Here is a 24,519-nt window from a genome sequence, read left to right as displayed (position 1 = left end):
TGTCCAGAAGTTACAGACTAATAATGACGTACATTAGGAGCCATAATTTTGTTACGGTGCATGTTTCTAGTTAAAGAAGCTTTAAAAACTGTTTTAAATATTTTGAAAAGTTAGGTTTTTGATTCCATTGCGTTTTTTGGTTTTCGCTTTTTCTAATTTTACGTTTGAAAAAAAATTTTCGTTACTAATAAAATTTAAAAAAAAACAAAGCAACATTTCATCGATCAAAAGTTTGTTACGGTGTGCGAAACAATGAAGATAGCAGCTAGACCAAGAAACGCTGTCAAATCCAGATGATTTCATTTTGAATAAACGCGTACTAATCAATTTCTGATACAGACTCGTTGATGTCAGCTACAAAGATCCAGTGACATCTACGTTCGGAGGGCACACATGCCCCTTCTGTTTGCAATATTCGACGAAAACTGCATTAAGCGAGAAAGAATAGGAGAATTTCTTAAGAAGTTCCCCTTCTCAACAAGATATACACAACTCTCTCCGATATTCGGCACTTCGATATCCGGCTGACAGCTGTCAAACACTGACGGTTGATGAATTCAAAATTTTTTTTACCAAGTATGCAGCTCGTCCAGAGTGAATTAAAATGTTATTTTACCTTTATCAAAGCCTTTGATACCTAATTGTGGTACAAAATGAAACCTAAGCGCACCACAAAGAAAATTCTGTTGTTTTTCGACAGAAAAAATAAATTCACAAAGCGCTAAATAGAAAAACGTTGAACAGATTCAAAAACCCCAAATGTCATTTTGTCCCCCCGTCAGCCGGATATCGGAGTGAACTGTGTACAGGAGGGGAATTCTGTAACGCTCTAGCAATGCCATGTGACAAATTGGGTTTAATTCTCAGGAGAGCTTTTTCGAAAATGCGATTCTGTAGCCGTGGAATTTCCATTTCAGCTCATGTGACATTGTCAGAAGTCACATATTTGAGATTTCTGGCAATTAAAATGACAATGAATGTTGTTAAACAAATCAACCAAGACAGACTTTATTTGCATTATATCACTAAGTAAAGCCATTTCATTAAAAACCAGTGAATTGCATTTTCGAACTCATATGATATGACAAAAAAAGCTCGATTGGCATTGTCAGGTTTCGAACTCACGCGTCACAATGCCATGAAAATTACAGAATTCCCCTACAGGACAGCTTCAATTCTATTTGGATCACGTTTTCAAACGCTCGGAATTCTGGGAAAAGGTACTCTGGACGAATGAATGTAGTATTCACTATTCAGATGGTCAGGTCTGGTGATAGTACAATAGGAAAATCGTCTGATTAGTGTCGATTTTATCCTACAGAAAAACAACGTATCAATTCACAAGACTAAAGTCATCAAAAAATACCTTCAAGATGAAAGGATTAACGATATGAACTCACTACCCCAAAGCCCAGACGTTTTACTCATCAAAAGCCTTTCGTTTTTGCTAAAAATCAAAATCGCTCCTCATAAACTTCACTGCTTAAAGGATTTAAAGCAGATGATCATTAAGACCTGTATGAGTATTCTGTAATAGTATGACAATGTCATAGGACAAATTTAAAATGTTTTATATTGTAAATTCGGATATATTTATCGAAAAGCTGATTAATACCAGATTCTGAGAGCATCCTAGAGCTTCTTGAGATGGCCATCCGGGGTTCTTTGGGGCTCATTGGGCTTTAATGTTGTCTTGTTCTGAAATTTACCAAGGAAATTTGTCTTATGACATTGTCATATTATTACAGAATTCCACTACAGTAAAATGGGGTAATTTTGAACCATTTACAATTTGGGACAATTGAGATTTTCTCAGTATTTTAGAGATTCAAAAGGAAGAAATCTGTTCCTTTTCTTCTTAAACGTCTTGTTCTTCTATTTCGCGGTCTTTGTTTTCTCTTTGCTAATCTGAAACAGTGAGAAAATCTCAAGTGTTCCAAATTGTAAATGGTTCCAAATTACCTCACTTTACCCTACTGGCCTCTTTTCACACAAGACGAGAGCTCTGGTAACACAGAGGGTCTACTTCCATTCGTTACATATAGATAGCAGTAACGGTTCCCTTCTGAAACTGCCCCGCCCTCCCCTATGGGATGAAAGCAAAGGGGTTGAACCAGTGAAAAGAACACATAGCAATTTATTGATTTCTCTAGAGGCCAATGATGGGAATTAATCCATGAAATAATACACTTGAGGTTCAATCAGAACTTGGTTTCTATATATAGGCCACATATATAGTAATTTCCCTCTTCCAGCCATAATTTCCACGAATGAGGTGAAAGAAGTGCACACTACAGGGAAAACGAGACTGTTAATATTGCAAAAGGAATGATTCCAAACACGGAAATAGAGTGATAATTGCATGCCCTAATGTCTCTTTTTTCATTTCTCAGTACTTTTTTCTTCTCCTTTTTATTAATTCATCGCACACCCTTTAATGAAGACATTGAGCCTAATGAACAAAATTAGAACCACAGAGAGTATAATTCATAAAGTCAATCACTTTTCCCATCATTGAGATATTTGCGGAATTATTTTAGGTAAATATCTCGAGTAAATGTGATGAGATTCACCTCATCATCAACCACTTTAATTCTGTCCCTCTGTCATTGATATAAATTTTGCACTTTCCGACCCCTCTGAATATCTACTTGGCAGATCTCTTGACTAAATAAATAAAATATCCTACAATTTACGATGATTTACCTTTCTAATGAGTTTATTAACCCTTCGGAAAAAAATTGCGTGCTTTTGGACAACCTGGGCGGAATTTCATAACAAAAGAGAAAAAATATATTACTCATTACGGGTTTAATTTTTAAATCCCTACACTGACAGAAGAAAAAAACGCAATAAAATTAAAGTTGTAAAAATTAATTTATCGTAACACATCCACTGCGGTGCAAATGCAGTATAAAAGTACTTTAAAAGAGGTAGAGCAATTTATAAATAATTCTTTGAGTATTCAATTAAAGGACTTTTGAAAAATAACATGGAGATATTCATCCGTTCAGCAATTATACGCAAAACAGTTATTGATAGTGACTCAGAATCTTTTAAGAACTCTTCTCATAAGTTAACTTTGCATCGTAATGTTGTGACGCGAAATATTGGCCAAGCTTCTTCAGAGGCGATACGCAAAGAAACTTTGAGGAAATGCAAGGAAAAGACAGCCAAATAGCACATTTACATCTAAGGCGGATAATTCATGCGAGCTACGCATATGTCAACGATTAGCATGCAGGATTTGTTTTTGTTGGGTATCTGGTTTCGCTCGTGAATTACCTCTTAGGAATAGAATCAATTCTAAAATCGAATTAAATTAAATCATAAAAACTGCGATTCGAGATATTTTATTCTTAGAAAGATCCTTAAATGCGATTGCTTCTAGAATATTTTTGCTTTGTGTGTATGAAATCCTTTTAAGAAAATGTTTTACAGCATTTTTACGCTTATAGTAAAATAGGCCACGCCCCTTCAAATTCGATTTATATAATTATGTGGGTGCAGATATTCGTTCTCACAAGAAACTTCTGGTTTGGGACGGTATGTCTCAGTTACTGTTGTAGATAATTTATTTAAATTAGGCTAAGTTTTTAGCTTTTAGAATCTAATAGGTTTGATAGATTGTATTTGTATTACCATTTGCCTCTGACTTTTTGGGATTAAAAACTTGCCATCTTCGGTATAAATTAATCTGCATAATTAAAATTTGATTTTGAAATCAACAGGTGCGCTTGATTCTGAAAGTTAATGGGTTAATCTTCCCAACAATAACTTCTTTGTACAATTGCAATCAACAGAAGCTGGAGTATTCCGGTTGAAACTGAATATTTCTTCAGAGGACACAATGACTGCACTACAAAAGTAAAATTAATGAAAAAAATAACCAGGGGCCCATCAAGCCTAATAAAAAGTGAAGCTATTTTTCACTTTTCCTTGTAAAAATTTTGCAGCTATTGCACCACGACTTAAACAAATTTTCTCGTAGTTCTTGTATTATTTCGGCGAGCATTATGAAATATGTATTTTTAGATAGCTTTTAATGCACGATTCCGAAATATATTAGACTGATAAGTAAATTCTCTTTAGGAAAAAACTTGCCAATAGTCTTCACCGCGCCTATGCAAAAACGTATGGAAAAATGAAATGTCGAGAGGCCCCTGAAATAACAATGGTAGGTCAACGTTCTGTAGAGGAACTAGATCTTCCCGCAAGCCGGATTATTTTTCTTATACGGAACAAAGTTGTTAGTCACATGCACAAAGGGGATTCGAACCCCATACCTTTATATCTCAGATCCAGTATTTCGGGAAAAAAGATTATATAGGAGGCGTGGCTTATTTTTTAGGGGCGGAGCTTTCGAAAACGTCATCCATGACATTGCTGAATGTAATGAAATTTAGAGGATGTCAAAATATCACAAAATCCAAAACTAACAGTAAAAAAATCCCAATTTTAATTGAAAATAATTCTTTAAGACTCTGTGGATCAAAATTAATTATAGGCGGAGCTTACCCAGGCTTTCGAAAGTTTCAGTAAAGAGAGAAAGAGTAATATAGTCAGACTTTCCCGACAAAAATCAAATTAGTTTTCGTGATCACTTATTTAAATCGTCTAGTGTTATATCCTATCATGTTGGTGTTATTGTTATTTTTCAAAACATTTGTTTTAGACGATGTCGCTTTCAATTTTGCGATGAAACAAATATAATGCAAAGCTTTTAATTATTTAAATTGGGAGTAATGGCACAGCTTTGTAAATTATATTGTGGTTTGACAATACAAGACATTTTAATTATAAGATTAGAGCTTCAACGAGATAGAATTAGGATTTCAGACAATTTTCATTTGAAATTAACATGCTTTTCTCTTTGTAAGTTATTCTAATTCACGGAAAGTGTTATTTTCTTTTATGATTCACTCATCAATATATTCTCAGATTTAGCTGTATCAAAAATATAGATCACTTTTTGCTCCTCATCCAAAGCACTCAAGAAAATTTGACCAATAAAGTGGATGAAAGCTTTTTCGTTAGAAACATTATGCATTAACCATCCTCAATAGACCTCATAACCTACCCATAAAATATTATTTTTAAAATATTCCGAACGAATTTCAATGATTTTTCTCCGTGAATTCCCATAAGAAGCATCAAGTGAATAAATATAATTTATTCGACTATTTTTGAGGTGTTCTGAAGTGGATGTTTTTCCCAACAACAAAAAAAAACTACGTATTTATTAAAAAAAAAAGTCCCATTGAATGCAGAAAGTTCATGTGATTCATCTCAGACAAGTAGAAAATCCTCACGGAAAGTTTTCTCCTTCGGGCTTGGAAGAAAAACTGGACGATGAGGGTTTAAGTCGTCATAGAAAAAAAATCCACTGAGAACAGAGAGAAGGAATTGTTGGAAAAGAATTTTTCGTACAAATAGAATAGTTTTTGGAGTGTTTTTTATTCAACTTTCACAGGCATTGTGCACGTTTCTCGTGCACAAGAAATTTTCACAAATAGAGGAAGTTGCGCAAAAATGCCTTTCGAATAGACGAGAAAAAGTTTAATTTCCTCTCAGTGTTTTTTTTTTCTTTTTCTATTTTCCATTTCTCGTTGCCTCTTTATACCACATTCTCTACTCATTCTAAATAACACTTATTGTTGTCAAGTGTTTATGAATTCATGTTTTTATTGCTCTAAATGTCATGGAAGAAAAAAATTGTATAAGGACTTTTATTTAAATTTATCCTGATAATTAGTTGTTTATCCGTAAGATCTGTAGCACTAAAGTGATTTTCAACGCTTGATGGCGCTGCATGTTCCAGTATGAGCTACACAGACCGCACTCAGGTTTGCTTTGACAGTACAACAGGCTAATATTTAATAAGAAGACTAAATTATGGCATATTTAGTGATGTAGGCGTGGGTTTATCATAGAACACGATCATTTTTTGCATCAATAGACACTTCAGCGCCCAAATAGATTCAATCTGATCCTTCAGAATACCTAGCTTGTAAAATTTTACGGTAAAGAATAATACCAAACCGTCATACACTGGTAAATAATATCTTTCAACTCGAAATTGAATTTCTCAATAAAACTTCATTAGGGGAAAGTACTCTCCCTTCGAACGTTCATGCCTTCGAATAATGTGAATTTTCTTTTATTTTTCCTAAGAGATTTTACTTAATTATCACATAATTATTAATAATTGATAATAAGTTAACAAATATTTAATAGAAATGTGTAAGTCTCCTAGAAAAAGTAAAAGAAAATTCACACTATTCGAAGGCATGAACGTTCGAAGGGAAAGTACTTTCCCCTATATTCCCTAATTCAAACCTAATAAATTAATTGATGATAGTTCCAAAATTAGAAGAACAGCTATTCACTCTCTACGGCAAGGTCAAAAAGGTCAAAATTATATTTTTAAGTATAGATACCAAATAGCGTGATTTAACGGATTACAATGCTCTACGAACCCCCAATAGAGTCAACCCTCGAAATGAAAATATGATATTATTCTTTTAGATTCAACAATAACCATTATCTTTTCCTTGAGAAACAATATGTGTAGAATATCCCAAAATTTAATCGAATTAGTACACTTTTGTGTACGTTTGGAACTTATCTTAGGTGCATATATCTCTGAGACATGCTAATAACTTTGAAACATTACCTTGTTTTTCTTTAGGGTCAAAGTATAACCCTTGAAAGATGTATGTACATTTGTCAATAAATTTCATTACAATATTAAGATAATTCAAAAAACATATTTCTGGAGGAGAAAGAGAGGAATTGAGAACATGTCATGTCATATTTTAGTTCCCTGGGCTGTCTTATAGGGGGTATGAAGACATCCTGAAGTTATCGTAATGGAATACTTACACTAAGTAAGAGAAATCCAAAAAAGTCAAAATAACATTCCGTAAAAGTTAATTTTACTTAGTATATACCTAGCAGTATTGATCCGAAATCGGTGTAAATATTATCCTTTTTTAGGTGTATTATGGGTTAAAGTTACCCTTTTTCATGTTCATTTTATCCTTAAAAACGTGTAAAATTAAGATTAAAAAATGTTGATATGTTTGTACACCTAAAAAGTGTTAAGGTTATGAGGAAAAAAAAGTTATGTGTAGACCGTTCAGGAGCGCCTTCCCTCATGTCAGTGTGGATGCTTCTTCCATGCTCCCAGAGTTTTTGTGGGCAGAGGCGGTGCATTTTATTACGCATTATCACAGTAATAATGTCTTTTTCTGACATTAGGTTGCTTGCACCGGACGGGACTCGAACTCACAACTTTGCGAGTCAAGTCAGAGATCTCATCCGCCCAAGGTCCAACGGTCTTGCATAATGCGCCACTGAGATTCTCATCCTAAAGTGATAGACACACGTACAACTAAGACTAGATTTAACCCGTAAATCTGTCTAGGGCACCAGCCTCTATCTTTCGTCATTTAGCGTTTGCATAAAAAAAAGCACTTTTTTGATCTTCTCGACTTACTACAAAGAGCGTTTAATGATTTTTCCAATTATTAAACGATTAAATACGATTCCTTGATAGGGTTTTGTCTGATTCGTTACAGAGGTGCTTTGCATAAGATGTCTCTACCTACTTAATCAATCATTGCGAAATTTTACAGGATGAACAATCTCGATGGTCAGTTTAATTTTTTGGGCCCTAAATTAGGTAACAATATTGTTTCAGGGGTCCTAGTAAAAGTCTCGGACACCAAAATCCGGAGAAGGCCAAAATCTAAACATTAAAATCCTGAAAAGTCAAAATTCCGAAGGCCAAAATCCGGAAAAGTCAAAATTTCGAAATGTCAAAATCCAGAAAAGTCAAAATACTGAAAGCTAAAATCTCAATAATCAAAAAATTCCAAAAAGAAAATCCCGAAAAGTCAAAATTCTGAGGAGACCGATATCCGAACGCCAAAGTCCCGAAAAACCAAAATCCCAATATTCTTTTCAGTTTCTCTCAGTTCCAAATTGGAACAAAACCTCTGAAGAGAAAGCAGCAGATAGACAAAAATTGAACTAAATTAAAATTAGTAATAATATTTAAAAATTCCCATTTCCGAAAGAAAGTAAGTTTTTAGTGACTATGTGTATTGCTACGAAGACGAAAGACGATTCCAAATCATTCATAAGATTGTAATTGAACCACTGAGGAAGACCCATACCGAGGGTTGAAAGCTTTGGAGAAAAATTTAGTCTTTTTGGTTTGAGAAGAAGACAATCCTCTGACGAACACCGGAAGAAACTGAAGAGACTATACAACTACGTCAGATATAGTATTCGAACAAAACCCCAATAGATCAAAATTTCGAAAAGTCAAAATCCTGAAAACCAATATTTTTAAATCCAAAATCATGAAAAACAAAAATTCTGAAAAATCAAAATCGCGAAAAACCAAAATCCCGAAAACCAAAACCCGAAAGCCATACTCCCGAATTTTTAAAAGTGTCACAGCTACTCCCATGATTGTACCTGCGCTTTTTTGAGGCAAAGGGATTGTTTTTTGGGAAATTATTCCGAACTTCGTCCCTTTCAGGATATTTGACTATTCGGAATTTTGGTTTTCGAATTATTGGCGTTCAGGATTTTGTCCTCCGGGATTTTGACTTTCGAATTTTGGCTCTCAGGGGATTTTGGACAGCACCATGTGTCAGTATTGCTCATTGGAAAAAACCCAAAATTTCCGTTATAAATTTGTTTTTAAACAATCTTTAAGACCTTTATAAGATTCACTTATTCAGCGATGGTTGTAATTTTTGTTTTAGGTGATATTTCAATTTATTTGATAACGAGCATCATGTAAATTTCCTTTTGCTATTGTTTAATTCTGCATTTTTTTTTTTTTTCAAAACATCACTAAGCTTTCACTTAATTTAAGGCGAAAACTGTACATACACAACACATAATTTTCCCAGCATGTTTTTCTTGCTAACTCTTGAGCTTTTCTCTAGGAAAAAAAAGAGCTTTCGGGGGTGGGTGTGTATATGTAGAAAAAGCTCACTAAGGGCACTGAAATTAAATCTCAAGTCACGTTACATCAATTTGTTTCCTGTATTACATTCATAAATGGACGAGTGTGCTTTTTATTGCTCACCAGAGATGTTGAATAGTTTTTTTTTTGTGTGAGCTCTCTCCCACAGAAATGCGCGCGACACCCTCAAAAACAGAAAGGACTTTTCGCTGACTTGAGTTGGAATTCAGCTGAGCTTTTTACTGACTTTTCCTGCAGCTGCCTCCAGAAAAATTTTTAAACGACAACCTTTCTCGCAAGCAAATAATAGTTAATGCATTTGCTCTCCCCCTCCCTCCCTCCCTCTCACAGTCTAGACGACTATTTATTGTGAGGATGTTCAATACCGCACAATTTCAACTTAATTTAAACTCAAGCGGTTGAGAGAAAATGATAAAACTTTTTAAATTACACCAACATGCAATTTGTCAATTTGTCTCTACCATTCTCATCAATTTTAACCCCGTGTATGTATGTGACTTTTTCCAAATAATTTCTGGTTTGGTGCAATTTGATTAAATTGTGACTCACTTTTGATTTAATTTTATATTTTCACATTATTATTTTCTCTGCCATTTTTCAGCTCCAGCGAACCTAGGTCTTTGTAATGACTTTTTTTCATCATAACTCTTTCTCTTTCTATCTCTCTTCAACAGCTTGCAAAAAGCTCTCCACCCACTTTTGTGTGCATATGAAATGTTCAGAACATGGTCGAGCTTTTGAATTGAATCCGTAAAAAAAAATTGTAAACCAACTCAATTCATAAATTTTCGAGGGAAGTCTGGTCAGGGGTAAAAAAAAAAGTGGTACACATTTATTTGTACCACAAGCAATTAAATTGTGTTATGTCATGTATAAATTTGCAATTTGTTTATTTAATTAGTTTGAATTATACTCATACCAAATTTATTTTCAGTTCAGTTTTAGTTCATTTTAATGAATTCCGAATATGACGCTTGATATTGAAATGGAAGAGTTAATTAGGCTATTGAAGTGATGCATTTAAATATTGGCCATTTAAAATTTAGGGAAGAACGGGGATACTTGAAAGATATGGATATTGCCTCAATTTTTATATAATTATTTAATATTTTTATAAAAGGAAATTATGATTTTTTTTCTGAAATTTATCTCCTCTTTTGAAAAAAAAACTTTAGAAGTTTTCATAGTGTTAATCTTATAAAAGTAAAAAACAAATTTGGTTACTTCCCGAATAATCAATTTAGATTTCAGACAATTTTCTCACAATTAAAAAAAATTGTAATAATCTTAAAAGTATTTTAGAATTGTTTCGCATCACTAATAAATTATTACTATACTATAAAAGTCCTAATATCCAAATTGGTTTATCATGCCTCCGGCACAGCTTTTAAATCGGTAAAATTTATTGAAATCAAAATTGTATTAGTCTATCTCACTTTTTCAGACTCAAAATTGAGTTGAACTAAATTCAAATTCAAGGCTCAGAGGAAGAAGAATAGGAAGTAGTAAGATAAACATATTCAAAAATTTTAAGACAGAAAGGGATGTAAATTTTGACTTTACATAATTTTTGGAAATTTTACTGATCTAAAAGTTGTGCCAGAGCCATCAGGAATTCGGCGTTTCCGGAATTCAATTTTGATAAGAATGTTGTTTTCAGAAAACCATTTTTTTCTCAAACGACTTGCATTGTCTATCCCACTCTTTCGCACTTCAAGGTAGATTCGACTAAATTCAATTCGTTTTGATGTTCCAAAGAAGAAGAAGAGTGCGCAAGAGTGGGATAGAAATACGCAAAATGCTTATGAAAGAAAGGTATCTGAATATCGACAATTTTTAGCATTACAAAGCTAAATACTTTCGCACTCTTCTTCTTCTTCTGAAAATCACATCACATTAAATTTAGCTCAATTGAATTTTGTTATTTAAGGAATGGGATACATTTATGTAGGTCTTTTGAGGAAGAAAGAGACACGAATTTTGATTTATTAATATTTTACAGTCTTAATAGTATGCTGGAGCCATAGAAAAATAAAAATCAGTCAGCAAATTTTTGGACTTCTCTATTCCATTTTTCTTACAAAAATTCTAATAAACTACTTACAATAAAATATAAAGAGATATAGAAAATGTTTGTAAAGTTTTCATGAAATTTTGGAAATTCTCACGGAAATTCACCCAAACTATTTGAAAAGTCTACGAAACGTCGAAATTTCCATGATATTTTCAAAAACATTTTGAATTAGCTTTTTAGCATTTCAAAATGATTTGGAAGAACTGGGGAAATTTAGTGAAAATTTTCAAAACTTCATGAAATTTTCAAAAATACTTTCTTGATTTTTAAAATTGATCGTAAGTTGTTTGATTGTTTTTAGGTAAGATAAAGACAAACAGAAAAGTTCAAAATTTCACTTTTTACTCACCAAGTTTTAATTATTTACTGGTCAAATTGGATATTTTTCTGCTCATTTTTTGATATTTTACTGCTATTTTTTAATATCTTACTACTCATTTTTAATTATTTTTACTGGCCAAGTTAAATATTTTTACCGCTCATTTTGAATTCTTTGATGGCCAAATCGAATATTTTTACAGACAAAATTGAATATTTTACTGCTCATTTGTAATTCTAGCTGAATACATTTTAAGTTTTTGCTTAGATCCCGGCGATCCCGGCGATCCCGGCATTGTACACATTTTAGGGACCGAAAAAAGCCCGCGAAATGGCAATAAGCATCTAGAAAATTTGCATACCTGCAGGGGTTTTCTTTTGAATAAATCTGTCGTAGAACGAATTTCGCGCGAAGTAAAAGTAATTCAAACAAAAAGATTCAACTGTTTAATAGAAATGTATTAACAAACAATACTTTTTGGCTAGAGTTCATCAATAAATGGTTATTTAAAAATTTTTTACTTAATAAAAGAAATTAAGGTTTTATTCTGAAAAAGTAGCAAAATGTTTTAAAATCTCCCGCGTATACATTCAGGCGTATTTCAAAAATTATTTCTAAAATTGACTCTCAAGGGTAGGCAAACTTGCATAATTGTATGTGCATAATTTCGGTAGGTGCATAATCCCGAAGGACTTAATGCCGGGACTGAGTGTATCCAGGTTGTATATTTTTATTACTTGTTCTTAATATCTTACCGCTTATTTTTTAATTTTTTTCTGGCCTAATCAAATAGTTTTACTGATTAAACTGCTGATTTTAAATTTTTACTGACAACATTTCATTTTTTACTGACCATTTAATTTTTCACTGACAATTTTTGCTTCTAACTGACCAAATTGGATAATTTTACTGATGACCCCTAAAACATTACTATTTATTTATTTTTTTCTTAAAGAAAATATGAATTTTATACAAATATTTATTTTATTTTATAGAAATATTTGATCCTGAAAAAAAAAAATCCCGAAAACTAAATACACAATTTTTTTAAATCACTAAATCAAAAACTGTGCGTGAAACATTTCAAAACAAATTTACCCTTTTTATTTCTCATTTTTCCTAATTTTAATTTTTTCTCACTCTTTCGCCTTCTAAATTTGATTGAGTTAAATTGAATTTGTCTTGTTAAAAAAAAAGAATGCACAAAATGAGATAGACATTTATGCAAAACGTGTAAGAAAGCGATTCCAATTTCGACTTCATGAAATTTTCGTGATCGAAAACGTGTGCCGGAGCCATTATAGATAAGTAGTACAGTTTAGATTAGAAAAACTTCCTGAAATCAAAATTTGCACCACTACTGTCTTTTTTTCTCAAATGTATTGCATGTCTATCCCTTTCTTTCGCACACAAATCTAAATTGATTTTTTCTGATGTTCGCAAGAAAAAGAGGAGTATGAAAGAGAGGGATAGACTTATATTCAATACGTTTGAGAAGGAAAGGGATGAAACTTTTGTTTTCATTGAATTTTCATGGTGTAAAAGGTGAGGAAAGTAACATTACAGATCGTTTTTCCAACATACAAAATATGGAAAAAAAGTGTCTTGCAATTGAATGCTTCAGTCCAGAGATGTGCAAGAACCGTTAAAACCGAATAAACGTCAAAATAAGTTTGTTCTGGTAGCGTTTTGACCATTGACGTTTATTCGGTTTCAACGGTTCTTGCACGCCTCTGCTTCAGTCTTTGAGTATTTCATTTTCTTTTCTTATTTTTCAAGATACAAATTTTATTCTAATGGCCATGTCACATATAAGATTAATATTAAGATCAATACTTTTTGAACTGCGAGAATGGCAAAAAGAGATAGCAATTGTTTAATCTAGCCTCTCCCTCGCATTTCCCCGTTACTTACAAAGTTGGCAGCAATACAATCGCTCGAAAACTGACCGAATCACAGTTGGCACGCATGGAAAATTGCTCGAATTGCTTAAAAAACTCCACTAGTGTATTCTTTCTATCACACGTAATTTTCCATTTGAAATTTTGCATACTATATACCTCTCTTTCCGGCTTTTCAGTTAATGCTAATAATACTATTAACTATTTTCCATTAACTTTGATTATTAAAATAGAATTTTTGCTTTGGGAAATAAAAGAAAAAAGTTTAAATACTCAGGATCTTTCACATTCAAATGCAGGCTACTTTCGTCTATCTAAAAAATTTCCCTCTCTCCTGTAAACAAAAATAAGATTTTTACGATAGCTCCATTTCGCAGGAATTTAAATTGTGTCAGGATAGTTTACTTGCCCATTTTAATGAGTATTAATTCCTTTAAAGAACCATTTACACATACAAACTATTAATTTTCTAAATTCAAATAGCTCACCTGCAAATTAATTATCCTTTTGAAGTGGAATATTTGAGTGTAGAAGGAAACCGCAAAAGCAATATTGGTATAGAATCTCAAAAGGATTCAATAACAACTAAATTTTCCAAATGTTAAATTAGTAAACAATTTCACAACTTCCGACACAGAAACCTATTTCCTACTAATACGACATGCTCCAACATAAAAAGTGCATTTGAAAGCATTCAAAAATTGGACGATAAAAACTTGGCCGAATTTTGGGGGCTTTCGCACTTTATGTGAGCCCAAAGCTACCCATTAAGCTTCATAATGATGGAATATGGGGTATGAGGATAGGAAGATTTACTCTTGTCAGGAATATTATCTTGTGAGACCTCCCAGATAAAAAAAAAGAAACAACACGAGATTGCCTTGGAAGAATCACATCCCCCGTCAAAAAGTGCCTTTTATGACCATCATTTGGCGTCTATATGAATTTTCCATCTCCCCCGGAAAACATCCTCGCACCCAACGCTTTTTCCGTGACCCATGGCATTAATATCCCTACGTGTACATATGGAAAAGTCGTTAAATAAATGTCTTTTTTATTGAGAAAATTCTCTCCTTTAACCTAGATAATAATTCTATCCTATATTTAATTTAAAAGCTTCACACTCGTTTTGAGTTTCGCCAAGAGAACTACCCAACCTCTCTCAAAGCTTTTCTCCCACGTGGGTGCAAAAGTTTTCCGAACTGAGAATTTTTCCCATCGACACAAAAAAGTGAAATAAAACGAGGAAAGTTGGTAAAATAAGAATTGATTTTTATTTATAAAGAGAGCTAAGATAGCTTGAGGGAAAACATTGCCCAAGACGATATGGTTTTGAATATGATTTTCATTGAAAGCTCACGGCTCTTCTTTCTTTATTTATTTTTTTTTTTGGTGCTGCTGCCTCCAAAACACCTTCTCATATCTCTTTAGTATGGCACCAAGCGACGAAGAACGTGATAAAGTGCAAACGAGACTTTCTCACACTTCAACTTTGTTTTTTTATTGGATACTTTCACCAAGTCTCATCCCCCCCCTTACCCACCCCGTAAGCCCATACGCATCCAAAGCTTCGTAGAAACTTCCCTAACAGGTGTACACCACCTTTCTTCCTTTTTTTTTTAGTGTGTCATCCCCAGTGGAATGGAAAAAGGTTATGGTATCTCTCTTCTTAATGTTTGTCGCGTGCTTCAAAAACCTCCACCTCACCGTCGTCGGTGGTAACTTTTCCTGCAAGTTCCTTCTTGTGCAGTCACACAAGACAAAAAAAAACATCGCAGATAAATTGTATTGGGATTGATGTTTCAAAGTGATTTCATTCATTGACAACTTCTCAAACGACAAGACAGAGCTTTTTATTTGTGATTACAACTGGGAATTGTTTTCTTAGTCATTGATTTATAACGTGCTGTACTACTTTTAAGCTCTACTTTTAAGAATTTCAGTTTGAGAAACTGGGGTAATGACTTATGATTTCTATAATAAATTTACCTATTATTAAATTAGCCGAAATTCATCATGATTTTTAAAATTTCTAAAATCGCTAAAAATTTACTAAATCGGTTAGAAGATATTTGGGGAGACTGTGGCAAAGTCACAAATCGAAAAATTCAAAATTCAATATCTTCCAAGGTAAAAAAGATATCGGCTCAAATTTTTTTCTATAGATAGCCTCCATAGACCTTCTTCAATGTCGTAAGTTTCTTAGAATTCGAACAAGGAATTTAGAAAATAAAAAAAAATATCGAAATTTTTAGCCCTATTTTTGAAATATTTTCCTAGCAGAAGATAACAATTATTAGCTACTTCTTTTCCAAAATTGATGTACTGGTGAATATTTTCTAAATAATTTGGATTTTTTGAATACGAATCCGCTATTTATTTTGGAATTTCACAAAAGTTCTTTGCTCCAGAAATCCTTTTATTAAAAATGGCCACTTGGGGTAAAAAGTAACAAAAAGTATAGAACAAAAAGTAACAAAAACCGAAACAATTTCTGACGTCTCACGGCGAAAAGAAACGTCATTATCATGTCTCGCCGCTTGTTGTTTAGATTGGTCAAAGGATTTGCAGTCTTTTGTGTGTTTTTTCTAAAATAGCTTGAAAAGCACTTTCCTCGTTTTCCCACATTTCTCGCAGAGAAAACGGTATTTTACAAAGGTGTAGATGAATAAATTTTCTATGAAAATATGTCCTCTAGGTATTTTTTCATATTTACGGAAGCCCGTAATGAAGCGAATCAAAATGTGATATTATCCTATGTCTGGTACTATTTGTCCCAGCATTTTTGAGAATTATCACAAAATTACCTTTTAAAAATCGGCTCGATAATCGTATTTCCTTACAAAATAGAGGAAAATTACTTTCACAAAGTTGTAGAGCGGTAAATTTCTTATAAAACTGCGCTGATTAGAAATTTTTAAGCGCTCGAGTAGCTTGTAAAAAAATTAAATATCAGTTTTTGGACTTTTTGCCCCAGTCTCCCCTATCAAAAACAATTCGGTCAGTAAAACACCAAAAAATGATGAAAATGAACTTACTTTAGAAAATAATCATCTGAAGATAAATCCTGAGAAAGTAAAGGCTTTGGGCTATTTTTGGTCTATTTAAGTGATGCAGGAGTTTGACTTTCGGGATTTTGACCAGAACCCTATAAGGTAAAGTACCCTGACTCGACCTGGTTCCTCTATTCGACCGATGATGGGTCAATTTGTGAATGTTTGATGGTTTGATGGTCAATTGTTTGATGGTCAATTTTATGGATCGTCAATTTCCATAAATTTGTCACTGGTTCGTATTATTCACGGAATAATTGTCCCACTGATGTTAGATCATACGCAAAATATTATAGCAAATATAAATAAATTGAATAAATAAATCTATCGGTCGAGACGAGGATCCGGTCGAGTGAGGGCACTTTACCTTATCTTTCAACACTCTAATGAAAACCCTCAAATCACAGCTCTCTACCTTGAAAATTGCTCGAAAAAATGGGAATTAAATTTTTTGGTTGTCAAAAATCGAGCTTTTTTCTCATATAACTTAAGTTCGAAACGAAAATGCAATTCATTGATTTTTTTAAATAAAATATCTTTTGTTAAAGATATGCAAATATAGTCTGTCTTCACTGATTTCTTTAACTAAATTTATTTTTATTTGGATTGCCAGAAATCTGAAATATGACACTTCTGACAATGTCACATGACAATATCACGACTACAGAATAACTTTTTCGAAAAAGTTCTCCTGAGACTTGATTAAAATTTCTTATATGGTATTGTCAAAGTGTTACACCCTAAGACATCTTTTAAATGAGGAAAATTTCATGAAATCAAAATCCTTATCCTTTTTTCTCTATACGTTTTATTAGTGTCTATTCAACTCTTTCACCCTCAAAATTGATACTATACATTAAATTCATATTTGACATTTTATAAGAAGAAGGAGAGTGAGATACAATATGTAAAACGTCTGATAAAGAAATATATATGAATTTTGCTTTCATGAAATTTTACTAATATGTGTAACAGCGTTATCACACTTGCACATTAAAATTTTAATGTGATTCACATTAATTGTCGCTTGTGAGCGTCCAAATATGTTATTTGTGTCTTTGAGTCCTTTAATATTTGCAGTTTTTCTATTTATTGATAAAGAAGTGGACTTGGCCTGCAAAAATAAGTTTAAATTTACCTAAAGCATAAATATTTTTCACATTAAAAAATTAAAGAGAAAATCGCATTAATTTTTCGCATTAATGCTATAAATCAATTTATATCAAATTTTGCGGGCCAAGTCTACCTTTTTATCAACAAATAGATCAAATTTTGAATATAAAATGATTCAAACACACAAATTACACATTTGGACTCACACCAGCGACAATTAATGTGAATCATATTAAAATTTTAATGTGCAAGTGTGATAACACAGTAAGAGTCCGATTTCCAAACCGAGAAAGTGGGATAGACTTACGCAAATCCTTTGAGAAATAAATGGGCACAAATTTCGATTTTAAGAAATAATATCGAGCTAAAAATGTGTGCCGAAACGTTTTAGCTCGATATTATTTCATAAAATCATAATTTGTGCTCCTTTCTTTCTTTAAAAAAAATTGCCTAAGTCTATTCCACTTTTTCGGTTTGAAAATCCGAACTAAATTTAATTTGGTGTGATGTTCAAAAGAAGAAGAAGAGTGCGAAAGAGTAGGATTAAACATGTGCAAAGACTTTAAGAAAGATGATGTAAAATTTTCCATCGAATTTTCTAATTATTAATATTACTCATTTTTCATTTTCTTTTGCACCCGTAATCTATGCAAAAAACACCAAAAATACAGTCATGATTAGACTGCAGTGTAATCATGACATTTTTGGTTATAGCTCGGGTTAGGGAACATCTAGGCAGGAGTGCGATCCACCGTTGGAAAGGTCTCGACCTCAGCTACAATATATTAAAATTTAGAGAAGAAGCATCGTCTGGTTTTCGAAATATTCGAGATCGATTTTTCGATTAATTGGACCTTCGATTTAATCGGATGAAATAGAGGTGTCATGAAGGTTGTAGTACTCAACGAGGGCTTTCCAAAACACCAAAATTTTTCGATTTACGATAATTAGAATCGGAGATATGGCCATTTAAAAATTGAATTTTTTACCCCCTATAGCTCGGGTCAGGGGGGTCAGAGGGAGTGAAGTTTGGTATCGAGCGAAAGCTCTTAGGCCAAGCTACAACATACTAAAATTTGAGATCGATCGATACCATAGGGGCGGAGTTATTGAAAAAACAAAATTTGGGGTTTTTCAAAATGGCGGAAGGGGGGTGGGGGGTGGATCTGACATCACCTACTTCTAGCCGCCCATCGACATTTAACCTTTGCCGAAAACCGCTTGTCGATATCTCTTTCCGTTCTCCCGCCAGACGTGGTTATACGACGGACGGACGGACGGGACGGGATGTCCACGAAAATCGATTTTTGGCGCATATGATATTCGTGATCTATGAGTATCAAAACGTGTAAATCCAAAATTTGGGACCGATCTGACGAGGTCGCATTTCACCTGTGACCACAAAAGCTGAGATTGTAAAGAATCTCAGCTAAAAGAACTCTTAGGAATACTCCCTCTACTCTTCCAATAAATGTTTCAAAAAACATTTATTGTGTTACAAAAACATCCAATTGTAGCCAAAAATAAAATAATACGTCCTATTACATTGCATTATCAATTGACCCATGACATAGTTCAGTTCAAAGTGCAACTCCAAAATATGTGGATCATATTTATTTATTAGTTAATTGAATGTTTGTACGCATTGATGTATCGATCTAGGAAATATCAAATACGGAATAATTCTAATATGTATTCAATCGTATATTGAATTGGGTACCGTCTCCAAATTAACCCATCTGAATATCGTCACAGAATAGGTATCTCGTCAACCCTCCTATTAGTTATATAGGTGAAACAATCAATTGATTTTACAAATAATAAGACAACATTCAACTAATACAGCTCAGGTGTTCTGACAAACTAAAGTCCATTGGACAGTATGTTAAATCATCACCGAAGCTTCCGAGGAATCTTCCAGCAGCAATATTTTCTCATGGAAAACCAAATATTTTACAAAAGGGACACAATAATATTTCTTGTTTTAGAGAAGAGACAAAGAGCACCCCCCCAGACACATACCCAATTCACCTGCTGACCTCTCCGTCGAAAGGGCAGCCAGGCATTTTGAGGTGACTTGGTCTCTCAAATTGAAAACTACAACCCCATAAACATGGACAAAATCTTCATAACACTTATATTAGTATTTTGTCGTGTTCCTCCCAACTTCAACATTTTCTTGTTATAAAATTAATAATCAAGTGAAAGGGGTTTTCATTCAATGTCCCTGGGAAATTTGCATATATACAGGTGAACTTTCCTTCCCTCACTTTACAATGTTTGTGTGATGGAAACAATAAGAAAACAAGAGGATTCACGTCTCACCATTGAAATACCAGGGAATATAAACCCCTTTTCCGGCTCATATTTTGCAACTCAATGTGTCTCTTTGGTAGTTAGTGTTGCCCTGGATTTTCCACAAGAAGCAGAATTGCTATATAGAAGAGATGTTGGAAATGTAAATACAAATTTAATATATAAATTTTCTTTTGTTGCTTTTTTGAGGTTCTTGTTCATAAAGTTCACACAAACGACAGGAGAATACATGAAAAAGCTGTAAATGAGTTTTTTTGGAGTACCTTTAGTAGCATCTTAAAAAATTTGAAAACTGTTATACAACCTGTTATATAGTGTCAAAATGTGTCAGGTAAATATAAATTTAGAACTATCTCTTTTAGTGTACTAAACAATCGCATGTGTCGTTTCCCATTGTATAGAAGACAGTAAACAAACTTCTGCAATTTATAACATGTCTAAAACAGTTTCATAACACGTTTACTCCAGTAAGCTACTAGCCATAGAATTTATTACAAATTTCAAACCAACCTTTGAAATGTAAAAATAATAAAGAAAGATTGTGTAAGGTATGACGTAATGTATAACAGTTATATAAGTGGTCTACAGTAATTTCTTGTAACAATTTGATATAAGCAAGTCAAGAATTTAGAAATATTGTAGAAGTCAGTATTTATATTAGGTTAACAACTGCCATAATTGGGAACGAAAGAGTCATTTACCCTCTTGATAACGGTGCCGAAAAGAGGTGTTCGTGGAGAGAGGGAATCAATCTTGGTTCGATCGAGTGAATGAGACCATGAAGCTCCGTATTCTGGACCCTGAGGAGTGGGTAACTTGGTTATCTCAGGTCCCAGGACAACAATATGTATTTCTTAAACTTCCATGATTTCATATAACACTTTTATAACAGTAATACATGTCATGTTTATTGCGGTAAGCAGGTAAAAAATAACTTAGAACTCAAAAAGAAAATATTTTGAATAAGACATAAATACACGTATTGTATAAAAAACAAACGAGCTTATATTATTATATTCAAGGGAATCTTAAGTGTTATACCAAAATTTTTAACAAGATTTCAACAAGGACAGATTATAATTTATTTAAAAATATCCCTTAAGTAGTCTAAATAATACAGAAATATTATAAATTAATGAGTATATGACAGTAACCGACCTTGTATGGTGTGTATAACAGATATATAATGTATAATAGATAAAATGCACGATGCAATAAATAGTAAACAACTGAAGAATCATTTTTTCTCTATACTGTTGTCTTGTACAATTTTTAAGCAAGCATTATAAAACTAAAATTCTTATAATTTGCTTAACCCGTCTTAACACGTGCGTGGACCCGTCTTGTAATGTGGCGAATTCTTAAGGAGCATAAGCGCTTCCACGAACTGTACACCCCTGTGCCTTTGCGCAAGTCATTCTCTGCCGTGCCACATATTGTGTGCAAGAAAAAGATCGTTATAACAAAAGAGTATACAGCCTAAGAAGAAGCATTTCCGCCGTTTGGCTTCGGATTGGACGCGCGGTATGGTTAGGATTAATATAGAGTTGAATAAATAAATTAAATTAAAAAATTACAACACTGTTTAATGATAATACAACTGATATACAGCAATTTTTAGGTAAGAATTCCTTAGAATCAAATGAATAACTTCAGAAATATCCAGTAAATAATAAAAAGAATATTTAGAGATATCTAATAAAGGCGAGAAAGGATATTCTATGATTATATATAATATAACGGCTTTATAACAGTTACACATCTAGCATTCATTACGATAAGTTGTTACAAAAATGATTGAAAAAATATTTAAGTAAAAACAAATTGAACATAATTTATCGTATTTTGTAGTCAGTAGCAACCGAGTTTCTATAATATGTTTTATAGAATTATCACTGGTATACAAAAATTTTCTACAAAACTTCAACAGAGATGGCCTAATATTACTTTAATAATATAATTTAAATATTCAAAAATAATACGAAAGTGGTGCTGAGTAGATGATAAACGACGATTAAAAACTGTATTATGGACATAAATGTGAACATAATGAACCATGTAAAAAATAAGAAATAAGCCTGTACAACTATGCTTCATAATAATATAACAATACAAAAAAATTTATAGGAGTATACAATCCATTAGTAGGAATTCCTTAAAGGAAATTAGAACAGATATCATTTTACGTATCTTGAATGCCTACTCCATAATATTCAGTAATTATTTATCGATTATTTTTTTACTGTTATACAGCCAAAGATCTTATTTATGTAATTAAACCAAGGAAACGGATATGCTGTCATATAAATACGTTTACTATATTTCAAAGTTATTTGACAGTTTTAAAACTGTTATACAACCATTCTTAGCAACAGTTGAATAAAATTTTACTATTCAGAAAGGATATTGCCTCACAGTCTTAATAAAGTTCCATTCCAGAGTAAACCACAATGGGAAACCCGGCATATGCCAGTGAAATTTGGTGGAAGACATTTGGGTGATAATTTCCGAGAGCCAAAGAGGTAAAACTCTCAAATGAATGAAAAATGTACTTGAAAAGAAATTCCAGAAAACATCTTTCTTACGATTTTCCCTTCGAAAGCGAATGTCGTTACACTTTCTTTTTTTTTTCTTTGTACCCTCAGTAGAAGTGGCAATAAAATAAAACAAGTATGAAAAACATAAAAAAGGAGAGAGAAAACAGGAAAAGCACCCACAATATACAATATTATTTTATTCTCTGTGTGAATATTTTTTGGGATTATTTTTCCAGGACTAAAAGTAGAGGAACGTTTTCAGGTTTTGCACACACTCTGGTTTCGAACACTTTATATCCTTTTCCAAATTCTTTTAATGAATCTGAAGTATCTTTTTCATGAAATGTGGAATTTAAGATTAATTAAAAAATGATTATGGAAAAATATGAAATGCTCGAAGTCAAAATGTGTGCGAAGCCTAAAAGCATTCCCCCATACGCCGCGTGTGTGAGTATCAAATTCTTTTTTTTCCAGAATTCACACTTGTTTTTCATGTGTCACGTGAAAATGGTTTCAAGTCATCTTCAATGGTTAGGTGCCAAATTTTATGTCTCAACCCAAAATGTGAAGAGTCATTTTGGATTTTACAGCATACCAACATATCACTTTATGTCTGATGCCATATCTCTGAGGCGTTAAAGAAAATCGACCTCCTCCACCTCTTTTTTCAACCTGCATTCCACCCCTTATGCGAATTATGGCTTGACGTGTGAATAACTAATCATGCAAACACATTAACATAGATTTTTTCTTTTTGTATTTTTTTGTACTATGATGACAAGTCTATGATGCCAAATTGCACATAAAGTTTAACATAACCTTAATTTTAAAGCAATAAAAACTTATTGCCAGCAAGGAATCGTGAAGTTTTCTCATAAATTTCATGATTGCTATTAAATGTCTTAGTATATAAATTCAAAAGCACATTCAGAACTCTATAAAGAGTTAAGTTGTTTATTTAATTTGAATCGTTAAAGTTATTCTATGGAACTATAATTATGTTTCAATACAATTATGTTGCATGATTGTAAGCGAAACGGAACAAAATATCACTAGTTCCTATATTTTTTGCTACATCTATTCCAAATGTCAGTATATTTAAAATTAGGATATTTTCGTAAATACTGTTTTCAATGTTTACGTGGCAGCTTCCATTTGATAATTTTTGTTATATATTATCTTTTTTCTATATTAATATTTTCTATGACAAATCTTCTAAATTAGTTTAAGGACTTCAATTGATTGTAATATAATTCATAGATATGCTCTAAATTTACCTATAATAGAATTCTATGTTATTAAAAACTCACGGAAAAATTAATCTATGTTAAAATGTTCAATTTCTTATACGAGCAATTTTTTCTATGTTATTTATTTACATTTAATATCATAATTCGAGGTGCACATAAAACCTATGTTAATACAATGGACTATGTCTACTTCTTTTAAGATCGTGCTTTCGATCGGTCTACTTTTCACTTCTGGCGCCAGTTAAATTGACTAAATGAATATATCGCAAAAGTGTTCGTAAATGTTTGTGCATTCCCACTGGGGACTTACGAAATGCTCACTAATCATATAACCTAGAAAAAAGTTCGTAAAAGTTTGTACTTTTTTCACAAACATTTTTCAAGCAAGATAACGAGCATTTTTTTTACTTTTACAAACATTTGTTTGTAAATGTCACATGTTTTCAAACAAAAGAAGAATGTTCGTGAGATTTTGTAATTTGTTCGTAAAATTTTTCCAGACAAACAAATGTTCGTTAAATGATCATATTACGAATCAACTTTGTTACGAACATTTCACAAGTCTGCTAGGAATTCACAAACATTTACAAACAATTTTACAAAATATATTTTTTCTTTTTTAAAAAAAATCATTGTTGATATTTTTCAAGTTTGAAATTGAATATATAATCATGTATTAACTTGTTCTTTCAGAGTATATTGAATAGTCCAATTTCTATGTTGAACTCTATGTTTTATTTTTCTATGTTTAGTTCTGTGTTAATGTGTCATTTTCCTTCAATTACTTATTTCTTGAACACTATTAAATGCTATTCATTGGATCTCTAACACATTAACAATTTAATAATATCTCTTGAAGTTCACTTGAAATGATTCATGTTCTATATTGAATTCTATGTTTTATTCAATTTTCTATGAAGGTATGTGGGATTCTCAATAATGACAC

At 32.5% G+C, this 24,519-nt stretch overlaps 1 protein-coding gene across 2 annotated transcripts in view; it reads right to left on the bottom strand.

Annotated features, from left to right (window-relative positions):
• Nucleotides 1-24,519, bottom strand: part of LOC129806845 (hemicentin-1) — a 687,416-nt gene that overhangs the window by 458,580 nt on the left and 204,317 nt on the right. The gene's annotated exons all lie outside the window — the stretch shown is intronic.

Source organism: Phlebotomus papatasi, chromosome 3, assembly GCF_024763615.1.
Source record: "Phlebotomus papatasi isolate M1 chromosome 3, Ppap_2.1, whole genome shotgun sequence".
NCBI classification, from domain to species: domain Eukaryota; kingdom Metazoa; phylum Arthropoda; class Insecta; order Diptera; family Psychodidae; genus Phlebotomus; species Phlebotomus papatasi.
The sequence above is the reverse complement of the archived record's forward strand: the minus strand, read 5'-3'. Positions and strand labels throughout refer to the sequence as shown.